Source organism: Callorhinus ursinus, unplaced genomic scaffold, assembly GCF_003265705.2.
Source record: "Callorhinus ursinus isolate GAN/ISIS: 27379988/994484 unplaced genomic scaffold, GSC_fseal_2.0 scaffold20, whole genome shotgun sequence".
In the NCBI taxonomy this organism is placed as follows: Eukaryota; Metazoa; Chordata; class Mammalia; order Carnivora; family Otariidae; genus Callorhinus; species Callorhinus ursinus.
In genome coordinates, this window is record NW_027397082.1 from 19492732 (window position 1) to 19509652 (window position 16921).

The 16921-nt window shown below is 57.5% G+C and overlaps 1 long non-coding RNA gene across 2 annotated transcripts; it reads left to right on the forward strand.

Annotated features, from left to right (window-relative positions):
* Positions 1–1762: 1762 nt before the first annotated feature.
* LOC141374642 (uncharacterized) lies at positions 1763–14693 on the forward strand. 2 transcript variants are annotated; one of them, XR_012381685.1, is made up of 3 exons: positions 1763–1910; positions 12993–13202; positions 14408–14693. It is a non-coding gene; the product is annotated as an uncharacterized lncRNA (long non-coding RNA). The 2 variants fall into 2 exon arrangements; XR_012381686.1 differs by lacking the exon at positions 1763–1910 and adding an exon at positions 10758–10960.
* The last annotated feature ends 2228 nt before the right edge of the window (positions 14694–16921 follow it).

Consider the following 16921-nt stretch of genomic DNA (forward strand, 5'->3'; position numbering starts at 1 on the left):
CCTCCCTCCCTCCTGCTCTCTCTCTTCTTTTCCCGCTTTTGTTCCCAATATTTGGGCTCCCTGCGTGAAGCCCGGGTGGGGGGGGCGCGCCTCCCGGCTGGCCCCGCCCGCTCGGTCTGTTGGTCCTGTGGAGGCCGGGCGCACGTGCTGCGCCTTTATCCTCGCCGGCCCCTCCCCCTTTAACCCGGCTGCTCCTCGCAAGAGGTCCCAGCGACCTGCCCGGCCCTTCGCAGCCCCTTTGAGGGAAAACGACAATGCAAGCCACTTGGCCACCAAAGCGGCCTCTTAGCGGCACGGGCCTGCCAGGTGGCGGCCGCCGGTGGGCCACCCGACTGGGCAGCTGAAAAAATTGTCAAACCAGGAGAAACTGGGCCAGTGGGTCTCCAGGGTAGGAGTGGAGGGCCCTGTGTAACAGAAAACAAGGTGGAGGGGGGAGGCGAGAGGCCCACAGAGGCCGTGGTGCTCCCAGCTCGGACCGGCACACGGCCTGTCCCACAACCCGCAGACACTCATGGACCTCTGCACAGCTAAAGGGGCCACTCACCCCACAACCCATGAGAAGGAGCGACAGCCACCACATGCACTGTCCCTCTCCCTCTTTGAGCCTCGGTTTCCTCACCTGTAAAATAAGGATGATTACCTGTCTTGCCTACTCCGTGGACCAAAGCACTTTGAAAACCAAACATTTCTGTGGTAGCTTAAGGAATAAGTGCCCAGCTTTCTGAACCCTTACCCTTCCACAAAGAGGGAACGAGGGATCTGGGCTGGTTAGGCAGGGCACGGGGTGGTGCTTTCCATCCAACTTCTAGCCTATAAAGGAAACAAGAGGATTCCTTGCTGCGTCCCCTCCTGTGTTCCTTCCTTCGACTCTACCGCACCTTGTCCACGTTCGCCACTCTGCTCTCGTCTGTCTTTCCTGCCACTCCATTCTCACTTCTTCCAGTACCCTTGCCCCGCTGCGTCAGGCAGATGCTAGAGGATCCATTAAAGTCCTACCGCCCCCCCCAAACAGCCAGGTTAATTGTAGCCTCAGGCGGGTCCCCTTGGGGCCAGCCGGCCAAAACCGTTGGGAGGAAGCTGGCCCATTCACGGAGACCTGGGAAACGAAATCCCGTCCAGTCCAGTTCCAAACAAAGAAAGGTGGTCCTCCCAGGACCTTCGGTCAACCTGCCAAAGCCAGAGCGGAGATGAGACGGTGGGGAGAGGCCTGCTGAAGGGGAGGCGTGGAAGGCGGGGAGAGAGGAGGGGAAGAAAAGGGACAAGAAAGGGGTGCTGAGGGGACGGAGAAGACACCTGTCTCTGGAAGGCCCGAAGAGGCTGGTCTGGGCGAAGCCGAGGTGCCCAGCCGGCCAACTACCTCTTCCCTTCCTCCCCAAGCCCGGGTGAGAGAGTGCGAGTGAGGCTGTGCCGGTGGCCAAGTCATGATTAACCCCCTTCTCAGCCAGGCGTCGAGCCCGCAGCCTGACCTGGCTGGGGTGGAAGGAGACAGTGCCGCCGGGCCCCGGACCGCGCCGGCGCCCCCCGCCACCGCCACCACGACGCAGGGGGCTGCGGAGAAAGGGAGCAGGCGGCAGCTAGCAGGGGGGCAGCCGAAAGGGCGCGGAGTGCAGGGCCGAGGGGGAGCGCAACTGCAGATGCTGGGCCGGCCAGCGGGGAGCGAAAGAGCCACAGCCGACGTACAAGGAAAGGAAGGGGCCAAACGCGGGCGGGGGCGCGCGGCTCGGCGGCGCTGAGGAATAGTTGGAGAGGGGCGGGAGCACCCGGGCGGGCTGAGTTTTGCCGGAGTTGCGAGCAGGCACCAAATCTACTCTGTCGGATCCATCCGCGGCGCGCCCGCCCTCCCTTCCTCCTCTCGGGGCAGCTGTGTGGATGTGAGGAGCAGGCGGAGAACGCGCCAGAGCCGGGAGCGGGTAAGGCAGGGGGGAGACCCGCCAGCGGAACAGGGAAGCGAAGGGCAGGGCTGCCAAGGCGGGGGACAGGCTGCTTGGCGCCGCGAAGTGGCTGGAGACAAAGGACCGGAGCGGAGGGGAGAAGGGAAAACCGAAGCGAGTGGGGCTGGTCGAGACAGGGAGAGAACCAAAGCACAGGGGGCTCTCTGGGGACCGGCTGAGGTTTGTCTTACTCCTGCCACGTCCTCCCACCCCAGCCCAAAGCCGGGACGTCTGAGGGCTCACTCCTGCTTGGGTGCCTGGCCCGTGGGCCTGTGGCCTGGGGTCGGGGCGAGTGGTGTTGCTGTGGCTGTGGGGGCCGGGATAGAGAGAGAGAAAGAGAGAGAAAGAGAGAGAGAGAGAGAGTGTGTGTGTGTGTGTGTGTGCGCGCGCGCGCACGCACGCGCTAAGGTTTAAGCAGGCGGGGGTGGGGGTGGGGAGGAGGGAGGGTCTCGGCTGTAGGGTTAGACCCCAGCCCCAGAAGGCTGCAAGCCTCCGCCCTCCACCCTCCTGGTCCAGAGCCGTCCACTCCCCCGAACTTGAAACAAAAGGGCTGCACCGAATCCCTCAGGAGCCAGGACAAGGGCTCTTTCTGGAAAAAGTGCTTTGGTTTGAAACTCTAAAGGTCACTGCATCCAGGATTATTTCTTAACTTTCTGTCACTGTTCCTAGGGAAAAAAAAAAAAGAGGCAAAGTGAATCTTGGACAGAAAAAAGCCCTGGTCCCAGTAGTTTGCTCCGCCATGTCTGGACCGGCGGTGAGGTCTAGACCCGCGGCTAACGAACATATTGAAGAAACTGACTAATGGAGGGAGGAAGCCTTTTTCCGTTTCTAAATCAATTAAGAATTTCTGATGGGTCTCCTTGGGGGCTGAACATCTCTTGGTGAGGGGATCGCCTGAGTGTGTTGTGAGGGTGCGTGGAAGGTGTGTGTGTGAGAGAGAGAGGGGGTGGAGAAGGGTGTCTGGGCAAACAGCTGTGTCCCAGGCGGGGCTGAGACAGGCGCTCAGGACCCATGATCCAGCACCTCCCCCTCCTCCCTCTGCCCTCCGCCGAGGCTGCTCGGAGGCCAAGGCCTTCTCAGCCTCTTCCTGCAGGGCCGCCAATCAATCCCGCAGGTCAGCACAGCAATTAATAACGGGGTGAGGAGGCCTGGCAAAAGAGGGCGGGGAGGCGTCGGGCTGTGTCTCCCCCAGGCTCTGAGGGCCCGGCGGCAGGACCAGGGAGTGGGAGGGGTCTCCAAGGGCAGAAAGAAACCTGGGAACTCAATGTGGGCCAGGGAGTGGGCCCAGAGCCCCAGGAGGGAGAGGCAAGGGACCAGCGACAGGGAGCCAGAGAACCAACTAGGACAGCCGACATCAAATAAACGTCTTATTTTTATAATTCTGGGGGTATAGGCTACGATGGCCAAAGACCACAATTGATCTAGTTGCAGATTCTCTCTCCTTCCCCCATACCTGGCCTCTTCCTGGTGGTTTTCGCTGCTCCCGATCTGGCTCAGCGAGACTAAATAAAACCCGCATCCTTCGCAAACCCGGCTGCGGCGCTTGCGCCAGGGCGTCAGCCAGGCTCGCTCGCTCGCGCGCGTGTCATTGTCATTTTGAACTAGCCGGATGAAGCCAAAGGGGCGCGGGGACCGTCTGGGGGCCGCAGAGCCCCCGGGGAGCTGTACCCCAGCCAGACGTGCCTAAAGTAGAAATTAGGGCAGAGGAGCAGGAGGGAGGCAGTGAAAAGAGAAAGAAAGAGAGAAAGCGGCTCGGAGGGCGGAAGACTCCGGGGCTCCGTGGGGCCGCCTCGAAGGGAACGGTGGCTTCCTTCTCTCCAATACAGCCCTGCCTCCTGCCCAGCTCCTCAGCTCCTCCCCACTCTTCCCCAAGCCGCGGCTGGCGGGAGTGTGGTCCCCGCACCGGCCAAAGCGGGAGAAGGAGGGAAGGGAAAGGGAGCGCGGTGCACAGCTGGTCCGCCCGGCCCCTCTGCCACCCGCGCTGGGAGAGCGGCTACCAGGCCTGGTGCAGGTAGGCGCAGGCGACCCTGGGTAAGCGCCCTGGTCTGTCCTGGAGTATCCCGCGCACTCAGAAACGTCGGGTGAGGGCCCTAACAGAGCTCAGGGATGCCTCCCCATCCCGCTCTGCCTTCTCTTTTCCGAGGCGCTAGGGAGGGTGCCTGGCTGCCTCGGCTGGGAGACTTGGCAGGACTGGGAACCAGGTCCCCGCACCTCAGGCCTGCAAGGCAGAAAAGAGCCGCCTTCGGAGAGGGAAAATGGAAAAGTGGGAGTGTCAAGAGCCTGAGCAGAGGGACAGGGGAAGAAGGAGGGGTGGGGGCAGGAGGTGGTAGGAAGCAAAATAGATGCTATGAGTGAGGGAAAAGCCCTGTACAGGGGAGGAAGAAAGGGGGAGAGAGGTTTCCAGGAAGGCCCGGCCATTAGGTCTGTCCTTGGGCTGCATATTTATACGGTCGAGGGGGTGCACAGATGGGCTCTCAATTGAATTCCATCTTCAACACCATCAGAGATTGATTTTGTACTCGCTTTTAATTTTGCCATAATTAATTAGATCATTACAACTGTTTGCTATTGATCTCCCTACTTAAACCTCTGGTGCAGAGGGGTGGCCCAGAGCCCTAAAAGCCCAGGAGGCCACAGTTGACACTCCTGGGGGCCCAGGTTCCCTAGTGGGTCCAGGCCCCCAAGGGGGAATGGAGGCAGCCTAGGGACTGGGCCAAGAAGCTTAGAGGAAGACCAATGCTGAGACTGGATTATCAGCTGAAAGAACTAGAACCTGAGCTGCTGGGGTCTGGTGCAAGGGGTGTGGGGGGAGTTGAGAAAGTTGAGGAATGAGGCAAAAAAGGGCCCGGAGTAAGTCCTTGACCTCTGTAGAATTATTTGGAAAACTTGGAAACTGATCAAACCCTCTCCCTCCTCATCAATCCAAAACTAAACTTGAGTCCCTGGCTTCCCACCCCTGCATTACTCTAGGGCACCTAGTGGGCAGACAGAGCCGAACTGGCAGGCCTGGAGGAGAGGGGTGGGGGGGGGGAGGAAAAGCCCTCCACTCCCTTAGCCCTTTTGGTCAGCAGGTTCAGATTCTTCTCTCCATCTGGGTCCCCTGGGGCCTGCCATCCCTCCCCTTTCCTCAGGCCTCCCTTGAGTTGTTTATTTTGGGGGCAGAGCCTTTTCTCCAAACGTCAGACACATCTACACCAGTGCTTACACTTTGGTTCATACTCAAAGACACAAGACCCTCACACATGTGCATGCAGACCTGTGCACACAGACATGTGCACACAGCATGTCCCCATCCACTAACACATATGCACACACACCCACACTCCATTCCCACTAGAAACCAAGACCTTCCTTGTGCACCCAACTTGGAGGAAGTTGTGCAAAACATTTATACACTGGAAAGTGGAAAGATAAAGTCCTAAAGGCACAACAGAATGGAAAAGCCCGGTTCTGTAAAGAGACCAAGAGAAGTTGTAAAACTCACGTTTTCTGGGTGGAAAGTTTTTAGCAGATATAGAGGACACCGGGAGGGAGGGCCCAGGAGGTCCCACTGGTGGGGAGAGGCCGCAGAGCCCCAGTCCCCAGCGATTACAGTGGCCCCCCCGCCACAGGGCAAGCACAGAAGAGGAGTGGGGTCTGTCCTCGGCTGGCCGGGTCGCCCCATCTTTCTCACACGCCGCTCCCCCCCGCCCCCCGCCTGTGGCGCTGACGGGTCGCTCCTCGCTCTTACCTGCCCGGCCCGTGCGCTGTTCCATGCTCTGCGCCCCGCCGCTGCCGTCCGGGCCCGGGTCTCGCTTCTCGGCTCCGCGGCGGCCCGACAACGCGTCTCGCCTGTGCCGCCGCCTCCCGGAGATCTGGGCGCAGCCACCCAAGACCGAGCGGCTCAGATAACCCAGGCTGCCCGCCGCCTGGGCTGTGCGTCCGCTCGCGCCCGCGCCCGCACAGCCCGCCGCGCCGAGGCACAGCCACGCGCGGAGGAGCCCCCGGCTCTCCGTCCCGCGCACACGCGCGCACACGCAGCCCGGCCCCCAGCCAGCCGCGGGCACGCCGCCACTCGCGCTGCCGGCGGCACCCGGAGACCGAATCCCCAGCCTAGATGCCGGCACACCCTCTCACCCCACCCCCTCTTCTTCACTGTCACACGCTCCCCGTCAGCCGCACAGCCTCACACGCAGGGGCGTCTTCACTCTCGTGCACTCCCCAACTTTGTGCGGCCCCCTTCCCGCCCCCACTCTCAGCTTCGCCCCGTTCTGCTTTCCCGATATTGGGCTCCACAGCCTGCCAGCCCGCCAACCCCCGTCTCAGCCTCAGTTTCCAAGCCCAACAAACGCACCCCAACTTTGTTGGAACCCATAGTCGCTCCCTGAAGGTCCTTGTCATTAATACATTCACAAGCTCTCCTGTTGCGGTTTCTTTTTCTTTTTCTTCCTCTTCCTCCTCTCCTCTCTCTCCCCCTCCCTCCTTCTTCGTCTTCGCCTTCCCCTTCCTCCTTCCCCTTCCTCCTTCCCCTTTCCTCTTCTCCTCCTCCTCCTTCCTTTAACTTAGAATAAAAGGAAGAAGTCTTGGCTTCCTTGCCCGTAAGGAGATGATCAGGGCCTCAGGAAAGGGAGGAAAGGGAAAATGACCCGATCCCTCCCTAGCTCTGGCCTCGCTCTAACCACCCGCCTGAGCCACACCCCTGCAAAATATTCTGGTCCTCTTACTCCAGGCTCTCGGACCCTCAGATTCACACCATCTCCAAGCACAGTCACGCTTTCAGCCCTCATCAAGGTGTCACTTTAGCTTTGTCCACATCATGCCCTCCCAAATTTGCACCTCACATCCTTATCACAAATTCTCCCTCAAACCTCTCATAAACCACTTTTCGCATGTGCATTCTCTTGTACTCCTACTTACATAATCACACACCTCTCAAGCACTATCTTCCCCCTTTCGCATTTATCCTGCTTTATACCGCCCACCAACTTGCCCACCCTGGGCCTCCCACACTCACAGAGCCTTGCTCACATGTGTTGAGTAACACTGAGAGCCTGCCAAGGAAAGTGCTGGGTAAGCCTATGGCTGGCTTCGTCTCCTGTACATACACCTCCAGGCCCCAGGCAGAAAGGCATCAAGCAAAGGGCAGGGACTAGGCTCACGGGGCCTACTGAGTCCACTTAGGTAAGGAACTAGAAGTTCTTCTCTGGGAGTCCCATCCATTTCAGCAAAAGTTCCTCAAGATTGTGTGGCCAGGGACAGGAAGGGGGGGCGTGGTACAGAGGGAAAACCTCTATCATGGTTCCTCAACTTTATAAAAATCTTCCTACAAGAACAAGAATTTCTGCCCTTTTTAGGAAAGTCATGGCAAAATTATCATCTTACCAACATTTGTGATTTTAAACATCAGACTTTGCTGGTGTTTCTTTCCTGTCTTTGTTTTAAAAAATTAAACAGTGATTTTCCATTCCAAGAGCACAAAAACTTAAGGCAAAAAAAATTATTTATTTTACTTTTTTGCTTTTTGTTATACACAGAGCAACATTCCTAAGAACAAGGATGGGAAAGCAGTATGCATAAATGAAACCCTGGTCACACACACACACAAATCACACTCATGCGGTCACTATTTTACACACCCATGAGATGTTCACACACACACACACAGCCCCTTACCCTGTCACCTACTCAGAACCACACCCAGTCATCAGCCAGGGCCTGCTGAGTCACACCTTCTCTACAGAGTTCTTTGTGCCTTTGTTACCACTATAAAATAGCGTTAATAATCCTTGTACTTCTCACAGGTTTCTCAAGAGAGAACTTGTGTGGAAGGGATTTCTAAAATGTGAAGTGTGACTACACACATTCATTTCTCTTGTTTCTGTATTATCAGAGACAGGAACTGAGACCCCAATGTTCCAGATACACACATAGCAGGGAGGAACCCATTGGGGAACCAGGTGTTTTGAACTGGGGACACACACACTTGGATCAGTGTCCCTGCCTGCTCCTGAGCCAGCTCGTCACAGTTACCTGAACACAGGACCCAGGGTGGGGGCAGTGCCAGGGCTGGGGCCCAAGCCCAGGGGAAGGCAGCTGAGGCCATTGTGCTAAGTAGCCTGTCGCATACCAGAGGGACCAAGAGGAGGAAGGAACTTTCTTAGCGCTTGGCTCTGATACACTTGGAGCCTTGGGGACTCCCGAAGCCTGCAAAGTGGTGCCAGTCAAAGGGTCCAGCTTTGTACCTCAGCCTCCTTCCAGCCTCCTCCCTCAGGCTCTGCTTCTCTTTGTCTTCCAGCCCTCACCCCTGTCCCACACTGTCTCTTGGGCCCTTTTGCTCATTGCCCGCCCCATTGATTGAAAGTCTCTCTCAGGTTCTCCAAGGAGTCCCAGGAAAAATGAACCACCAGTCTATTGATTCTTCATTAGAATTACATTTTCACGTGTGCTAAATTGGTTTTAAAAGCCTTTTCTGTTGTTATTGTCTTGTCAGACCCTGCGGTCCAGGGCAAACCAAGTTTAAACGTTGTGGCTTCTTAGGAAAAAAAAAAAATCACTGAGGCCAGGTCTGTGATTACTTGCTCTCCTGACTTATTGTTGTCATGATGACAATTGTGATTTGGTTTAAGTATCTTTAGGGAAAGGGCCCTGCAGGAGGCTGCTCAGATCAGACTGGGACTGGCTGTGTGTGGAGAGGGCTCTGAAGCCCCTGGAGGAAGAACACCAGAGCAGTTTTTCTTTCCTTGAAAATTAAATTTAGCACTTGAACCTGTATTAATTGCTTCTGGGACAAGAGGAAAGGTGAGAGTTTTAAAAAATCACATTTATTTTCTCTCTCCTGTTCCAGATTGAATAGAAGAGAAATAAAAAACCAAACTCCACCCTCTTCTTTCCGCTAAAGAGCTGAGAAGGTGTTGAAGGAGAGGTGGCAGCCTCCTGCTTTATAGCAGGGTGGAAGCCCGGTCACAAGGACACTTTTAATCATTACACTCTGAGCTGGGGGAGAAATGAATCCAAATGAGGGGGCAGAAGTGGGAAGGGAGAGGTAGACTCCCACAGAGAAAGGGGGGTTGGGGGCCCAGACTAACAGGAAGAGAGACAGAGACAGACAGGCAGACAGACACAACCAGGGACAGTCTGAGGGACTGGTCTTTGCAGAAAAGCAGAGGCCAGAGAAGAATGAAAGGGAGGGAAGACAGAAGAAAGAAAGAAGGAAAGAAAAGGAAAAGAGGAGAGGCTGAGGAAAGGAAATGGCCAGAGGAATGTACAGAGAAAGAGCGGGAAAGAGACCAAGGCAGTCAGAGGAGCAAGCCGGGGGCAGCTCCCCGCCCCTGCGGCCCCCGCCCTCCTCCGGGCCTGGCAGCCCGCAGGCTGCGCCGGGGAGCCGGCACCGGAAGGCGGCGGAGCCCAGGCAGGAGAGCCGAATGTCTTCGTGATGTGTTTATCCCCTAATCAGTTCATTAGTTATAAACAACATGACATTAGAAGTTAGGAGGCAGTTGATATTAATTTTTATTTAACTAGTTGATGTTTAATCCGTCACGCCAGGCTGGGTAGCAGCGAGAAAGATCTTCCTGACACAAAACCAGTTAGAACTTCATAAGGCGCAATCAGTGTCCGCGCGTTGAAACAAACAAGAGAGACAGAGACAGAGAGACAGGGAGAGACAGAGAGACAGAGGCAGCCCGCCAGAGACGGAGCTGGCGAGTCGGGCGGGAGAGCGAGCTAACCCCCGGCGTGGGCTTGCGGGGGTGGGGTGGGGAGGAGGAGAAGCTGGGAAGACAGGGGGCGCAGAGAGGACGGCCGGCGAGGGCCTGGGAGCCCCGAAGCGGGCCTCCACGCCCAAACCGGCCCGACGCAACAGTGAGGGGCCGGCCGGGGCGACGGCGGGGGCTGTGGGCCAGGGCCCTGCTAAGCCTCTCAGCCGCAACCCCCAGCGCCTTCTGCGGTGGAACGCGTTGGGTGTCCGGCGGCCTGGAGGGAGGCAGGGGCTAGCATCCCAGCGAGGCCAGGCCAGCACTTTCACCAACTGTCCTCTCCCATGTGTGGAAGCCGAGAACCCCTCCCGTCCTGCACCAGGAAGAGCGGCCCGGGCAAAGGAGGAAAGGAGGAAAAGGCGAGGAGTTTGTGCCCAACGGCTCAAGTTTGACAAAGTTTGCAGCGGGCACAAGCCAGAGCAGGGTGTGTGTGCATGTGTGTCGGGGTGCTCGGCAGTGGCGAAGGGGGAGGAAGTGAGGCGCAGTCTTGGGGTTCTGGAGACGGGAAAGTTTGCCAACGCCCCCACGAGCGTCCCCGCATTCGGGGCTCCGAGTAAGGACCAGGCTGTGTTGGTCGCAGGCTCCTCGGGTGGCCGTGCCCAGCCCCGAGTCTGAGGTGCCCCGGGCTTGCCCAGGTTACGCTTCCCCCTCAACCCCGCCCCCAAGCACGAGCGTTCGGCTTTTTCCACCTTCACTCCGGGCACCTGCGGGGCACTGGCTCGGTCACGGCTTCCTGCGTCGGCACGGGGGGGGTGGGGCGCGAAGGCCGGGGCTGTAGTTTTCCGCGGTCGCGAAGGACACTGTTCGGAGGCACGGAGGCATCCTCGCCCGCGCGCAGACTCAGGCCGAGCATCTCCCATTTGCATGTTAATCTGCCTCCACCGCGGAAAGGAAATCGCTGAATTCCGAAGAAAATTGCCTCTCGCCAGCGGTTAATAGTTAACTCAGACAGGAAAGTTCCCAGGGAAAGGCGAAAGCCCGGGCGAGAGCCGCAGGGGAGGAGGCCGGGGAGGCGGCCTGGGAGGGCCGTGCCCCGGCCCCGGCCTCGGCCTCTCCCCTCGCCCGGCGCGCTCGGCCTGGCGCGCCTCCCCTCCTCGGGCGGCGCGTCCCCCACCCCGTAATTAGCATCGTTTAGTTCACAAACCCTTCCTGGGAGAAATCTGCTCCCTCGTTCCGGGCCTCGGTTCAGCACCTGATTCCGCCGGGTGAGGCGAATAAATCACTGCGGCGGCGGCGGCGGCGGCGGGGGAGCCGGACCTGAGCCCGCCAGACTGGGGCCGCCGGGAGAACGAAAAAGTGAAAAGGGGAACGGCGTCAGGGGGAAAGGGAGGCAGCGAGATGGTGCAACCCTAGTCTAGGGACAGGGAAGGGTCCGGGAAGGGAGACCCAAAGAAAGTCAGGGACCCAGCGGCAGAGAAGGGGCCAAAACAAGCAAGGGAGATAAAGAAAAAGACGGACACAGAGAGTGAGGAATAAAAGCGAACGAAAAGAAAGGGAAAGTGAGGGGAAGGGGAAGTTAAAGAAGAAAGGAGGGCGCGGAGGGGAGATTAAGAAGGTGGGGACAACAGAGTAAAGAAAATAAAAGAAGGCCGAAAGAGCAAATGCTTGTATCTACAGAAACTCCCCGGTCAGAGGCTCGGCCCTGAGAACGCGCCCCGCGGCGGCCAAGGACCCCTCGCCAGGGCCGCAGACCCGGGAGGCCCGGGTGAGCCGCGCAGCCTCGGCACTCGGGGCTCTAGGTCGGGTCGGGCACAGAACCCGACTCCAAGCTGAAGTTCCAGGGCGCTGAGCGCACAGGAGTATCTGACCCCGGAAGGCATGGTGTTTGTGTGGGGGGTGTCACCCTGGATCCACGGCGGAGGAGGGGATGGATGGGTAGATACAAGGCGCGAGGCTCTCTTGGACGCGCCTTGGGAGCCTAGGACGTCCTGCCCTGGCGCGAAGGGAGGCGGGGACCCGGGGCAGGCGGGCTTCGGCCGCTTAGCTCAGACCCGTCAGCGTCCGCGCAGCTAGGACCCCCGGCCCCCGTTCTTCAGCAGGGCCTCGGAGAACTCGCAGATCTTGCAGATCCCCAGAGCCCAGGCCCGCGCGCCAGGCTCAGCGTCGAGGAAAAAGTAACGCAGGGAGAACCGCGCCCCGGCGCCAGTGGAGGGCGCATTTCCTGAACGGCCTCCCCGCGGCGACCGAGAGGCGCGGCGCAGATTCCGCTCGCTCTAGGGGCCGGGCCCCGCAGTGAGCTCCCGGGGCACAGAGGGCGGAGGAGGAAAGGAAAGCAGAGGAGGAAGAAGCGAGGGAGGGGCGGGGGGGGGGAGCAGAGCAGAAGAGAAAAGCAGGGAGGAATGAAAAGTGGAAACGTGGACCGGATGGAAAAGAAGGAGCAGGGAGGTTAGGGAGCGTCAGCCCTCCGGACTGACGAGGTCACTGCGCGGACAAAGGTGGGATGTCCCCTCCCGGGTCTCAGTCATTGCAAGCCCCTGTGCTGTGGCGCCCCCACAGGGTCGGGCGGGACGTCGGGCTCGAGACTGAGACCCCCACAGGACCGCTGGGGGCCTCTGTGCACAAGGGACCGAGAGAGGAGAGGAAGGCTTCCTGGCCTGCCAGGCGGCCCCTGGAGACTAGCGCCCGGAAAATTTCCAACCTCTGGGATTTCTGGGTGGGTATGGTCCAGTCCACTCCACTCCTCCTCCCCCTCTTGCCCGGACCTCCTGTCTTGTCTGGCAGGCCGGGGCAGCCACAGAGCTGGACTACAGGAGTTGGGAAAAGACCTTCAGGAAGAAGAAGATTGACACTTCAGTCCATTCCTACTTTTGTAGGAAGACAGGACAAAACTGATGCCTAGACCAGAACCCTTTGGGCTGGGGAAAGTAGGGAGGCAAGTGACCAAGCTAAACCAGCTCAGAGGGCATCGGTCAGTTGGTCAGTCCACCTTGGTCCGCTCAGTGATGGACACCAGGGTTACAGAGGTAAATCAGACACCGTCCCTGCTTTCAAGGAGGACGTTATCTGGCCGCAAATGGAGAGCTTTGCCAAGAAACTCCAGAAAGTGTCAAGATGTAGGACACAGAGGATGTCAGAGAATGCCTCATAAAGGGGATGGGGTCTTGCAAGATGATTAGATGTCCACTAGATGCAGGGTGCAGCTGGGGGGAATATTCCAGGCAGAAGGAGATCAGAGGCAGAGAGCAACAACCCACCTAGCTGGGGAACTGCTAAGGGTTCTGGGAGGGCAATAGGGGGTCAGAGGTGATGCAAGGGAAATAAGACTGGGAGGTAGATGGGGCCTAGATCAAGGATCACTTTTGCTAAGGAGTTCTGATTTCTCCTTTAGGCCATGGGATGCCATTGAAGGATTTTAAGCAGGGAAGGAAAAAGATCTGATTTGGAGGGGAAACACCACTCTGCAGGTGTGGGCAGTGGGCTGGAGGTAGAGAGAGAGCAGCAGAGACTGAGAAAAGGGTGTTCTCAACAAGAGAAGATGGAAGGTTGAAAAAAAGTCTGAGGGAGATAAAGAAGATATGTGAGAGATGGAGGCAAGGTGGTGAGTACTTGGGCACAGACTGGATGTGTGTGTGTGTGTGTGTGTGTCTGTGTGTGTGTGTCTGTGTGTGTGTGTGTGTGTCTGTGTGTGTGTGTCTGTGTGTGTGTGTGTGTGTGTGTGTGTGTTGTGGAATAAGATGATAAATTAAGGTCTCTGAATAACTTCACTCTCCACTGTGACCCCTCCCCACACTCACCAGCCCCCCTTCCTAAGTCGTCCCCCCATAATGGTTACAGAAGTGGAAATCCATGTATCACGTCTGGAGGTAGCCCATTTCTCCTCACCTCATGCACCCTTACCAGGCAGCCTCATAAAACAACGTGCACTACAGAAGGGGGTAACTTCTCACTGACCCCAAGACAGAGAAGGCAGCATCCAAGAGTGAAAAATGGAGCCAGGCAGTCCTGAGGTAGACTCCACCTTCCTCAGCTCTAAAACATACTAGTTATGTGACTTTGGGCACATCCCTCGAACTCATTGTGCCTATGTGTCCACATCTGTAAAATGAAGACAAGAATATTTGCTTATGGAATTGTTGGATGGTATTAAATAAAGGGTATATTAACCCCTAGCCATAGATGTCTGACCACATTAATTCGTTCTCCATGCCCAGCCCAGGCCCAGGCCTCTGATGCACTCATTGAGCATTCTCTCTTGCACAGGGAACAAAATGTCAGGGGGTACAAAGAGCAGTAATATAGAGACACTCCGGAGAAATTGTCAATCCAGAGGGAAGGCCAGGTGCCCCACCCACTGGAGCACCTTAATAACAACAAAAGCAACTAACATGCCTGAGGGCCTACTGCATGTCAGGCATTGTTTTAAGTGCTTTGCACATATTAATTCTGTTAATCCACATCTATTACTATTAACCCCATTTTAAAGATGAGGAAACTGAAGCACAGAGAGTTTTAGTAACTTGTCCACAATCACAGAGCAAGTAGGTAGCAAAAGTAGGATCTGTACCCCAGATATTGCTTCCATAACCTATGTTCGTAAGCATAGGCTATACTAGATATTCTTAGTGCCCACAAGGAAGTCAGGGGGAGAAGGGACACTGGCTGTGATTCAGAGGTTGAATGGGTCTGAGAGGATTTCTTCAGGGCCTCCATTTGGTGGAACCCAGGAGTCTTCCCCTCTCTCTTGCAGATGCTCACACCAGGCCCCTTTCACCACCTCCATGCTCTTTTCTCTTCTCTGCCCAGGGCCTCTGAATCTGGAAACTGAGACTGGCTCCTGTGACCGGGCCAGACAGTCTGTGTGGCTTCAGGGCCACCAGCCCTCACTCAGCCCTTCAGGAAGCTGAGAGCCCCACCCTAAGCCCCTTGCACTGGAAGACTGATTTTTCCCAGCCAGGCCTTGTGCCTCTGTAGGGGCTCTCAGGCTTTTCCAGCTTCCAGGCCTGCAGTTTCACTCCAGCTGGACTCAGCCTTTGATCAGACCTGGGTGGATCATGATTCCCCCCGCTTTTTTTAATAAAAATTTTATTTATTTGACAGAGAAGGACACAGCAAGAGACGGAACACAAGCAGGGGGAGTGGGAGAGAGAGAAGCAGGCTTCCCGCTGAGCAGGGAGCCCGATGCAGGGCTTGATCCCAGGACCCCAGGATCACGACCTGAGCCAAAGGCAGATGCTTAACTGTTGAGCCACCCAGGCGCCCTGATCCTGATCCTTAATAGCAGCCACAGCCAAGAGTTGCCTAGATTGATCTTGATGCCCCCCACCCCCATGCTCCAGGCCTGATCTGGGTTGTCCCATACAGATCCCCGTGAGCTGGACCAAGGTGCCCCTGGGAACTGCAGGGAAGCACAGAGGACCCTGCTCATGAGCCCATCCTCTCTACGGGCTCCCCTGGGTTCCCATAACAGGCCCTGTGGCTGTCCTCAGCATTGACTTCCCTGGGACCAGAGAGCTGCCCTTCCCGCTATGTGCTGGAACTACCTACAGTCCCTCCTTTCTCTAGGCCCACAGAGGTCTTTCTTTTCCCCCTTTGAGCAGGAGTTCTCTTTGCCAAAAGACAGAAGTTGAAGAAGTTCTGGAAGTTCCCAGGCCTGTGGAAACTATTTACACTCTTTGAGCCCATCCGGGTAGAGTGACAGGGATGAATGTGTGCCTATGAGAGAAGTCTCAGCTTACACTGGGGAGGTCCTATATATATATATATATATATATATTTTTTTTTTTTTTTTACTGGAATTTAACCAATTCCCTACCTGTGAGTTCTTTAAAACTAGTCACTATAGCCAGGAAGATATTCCCAAAGTGCCAGCCCCACAGAGCAAAGTCCTTAAGTATGGACTTTCAGGTATCTGCTTCCCCGTTTGCTGCCTAGTCTTTGGAAAACCTCCCTCCCAGATGGACAGGGTGTTAGGCAACTGCCAAGTCCCTCAGAGCTGAGACTAACATCCTAGCGCTGGTGACTGGGTGGATTAGAGAGGAGCTTTCTCTTGCCGCCCCCTTCCCGTCCCCCACCCCAGGTCTTCATCAGGTAAAGTTGTTGTGTACTTGGCGGGGGTGGGGGGGCGGACGGGGGGATGTGTGTGGGAGGTGCTGCCTGCAGCATCCCGGACGTAAATAGATCCTTTCCTAAGGACAAGTTACTCCCCAAGTTTGAGCTTCCCCGTCTGAGAAGTGGGAGGTGCATCCCTTCTGCACCGGAAATTAAAGCATTAGAGTGCCCGCACAGCTGCTGGCACACACGGCGACCCCCGTAAATGTCACTGTCACCATCGTAGGGCTTCGAAGGAGCCCGCACTGCCTCAGTCACAAGCTCGGGCTTCACGGGGACTCCTCAGCACCTGTGGGAGCTGAGAGCTGGGAGGTGCGCCTCCTCCGGCAGAGCCGCGCCTCTCGGGCCTGGGGCTGCGGACCCACTGCTCTGGGGGACGCAGAGCCGGACGCTTGGCTGCGCCGGCGAGCCGGCCAGGCTGAGAGGCTGGACCGCCGGGTCGGATTAGGGGTAGGCGTGAGAAGGGCGGAATGCGCACGGGAGGACTCGGCCCCCGGCAGCTCGCGATCGAAGCCGGCCTGGCCGCCGCCGCTGAGGAGCCCGTCGGGCTTGGAGCTGCCCCGGGGCCTGGCGCGTCCTCCCCGCTCCGAGCGCGCTCGCCCGCGGCCAGCCCCGCCCCGCCCGCCGCGCGCCGGCGCTCGATTAGTAATCATAAACCCCCAGCTCACCCTCCTCTTAAAATTAATAACTCTGTAATTAGAGTCATTTCAGAAGCCTCCTGAGCCGCCGGGACCGGCCGGGCCGCTGGCCGCCCCGCGCCGTGGGCAGGAGGGAGGAGGAGGCCGGGCGCGGCGGCCGCGGCATCTGCAGGTACAGAATGAGAATTAAAATCGCTCTCAACAATCCAATACACTTTTTATCAGCCATCTATCTGAGAGCCGGGCCCATTCATCATCCGAGGCATTCTCCCTGAAAACAAGACCCATTCAGATTTTATACAAATTATCATATTTATCATCGTCTCCAACTCCGGAGTAACATCTCCGCAAAGTGTCTGCCGTCTCCCCGGGGAGCCGCGCGACTCGGAGCGCCCGAGCGCCTGCCCGGCAATTCCCCCGCCGAGCCCCCTCCCCGAGCCCCCCCTTTCTCTCTCCTCCCCCCCAGGACGCGGGCCCCGACTCTGGCCTTTGATCCGCTGCCTCGGCTGGCCCCCGCTACTCTCTCTCTTCTCCCCACTCCCCATCAATCTCTCTTTCTCTCCTCTCGCTC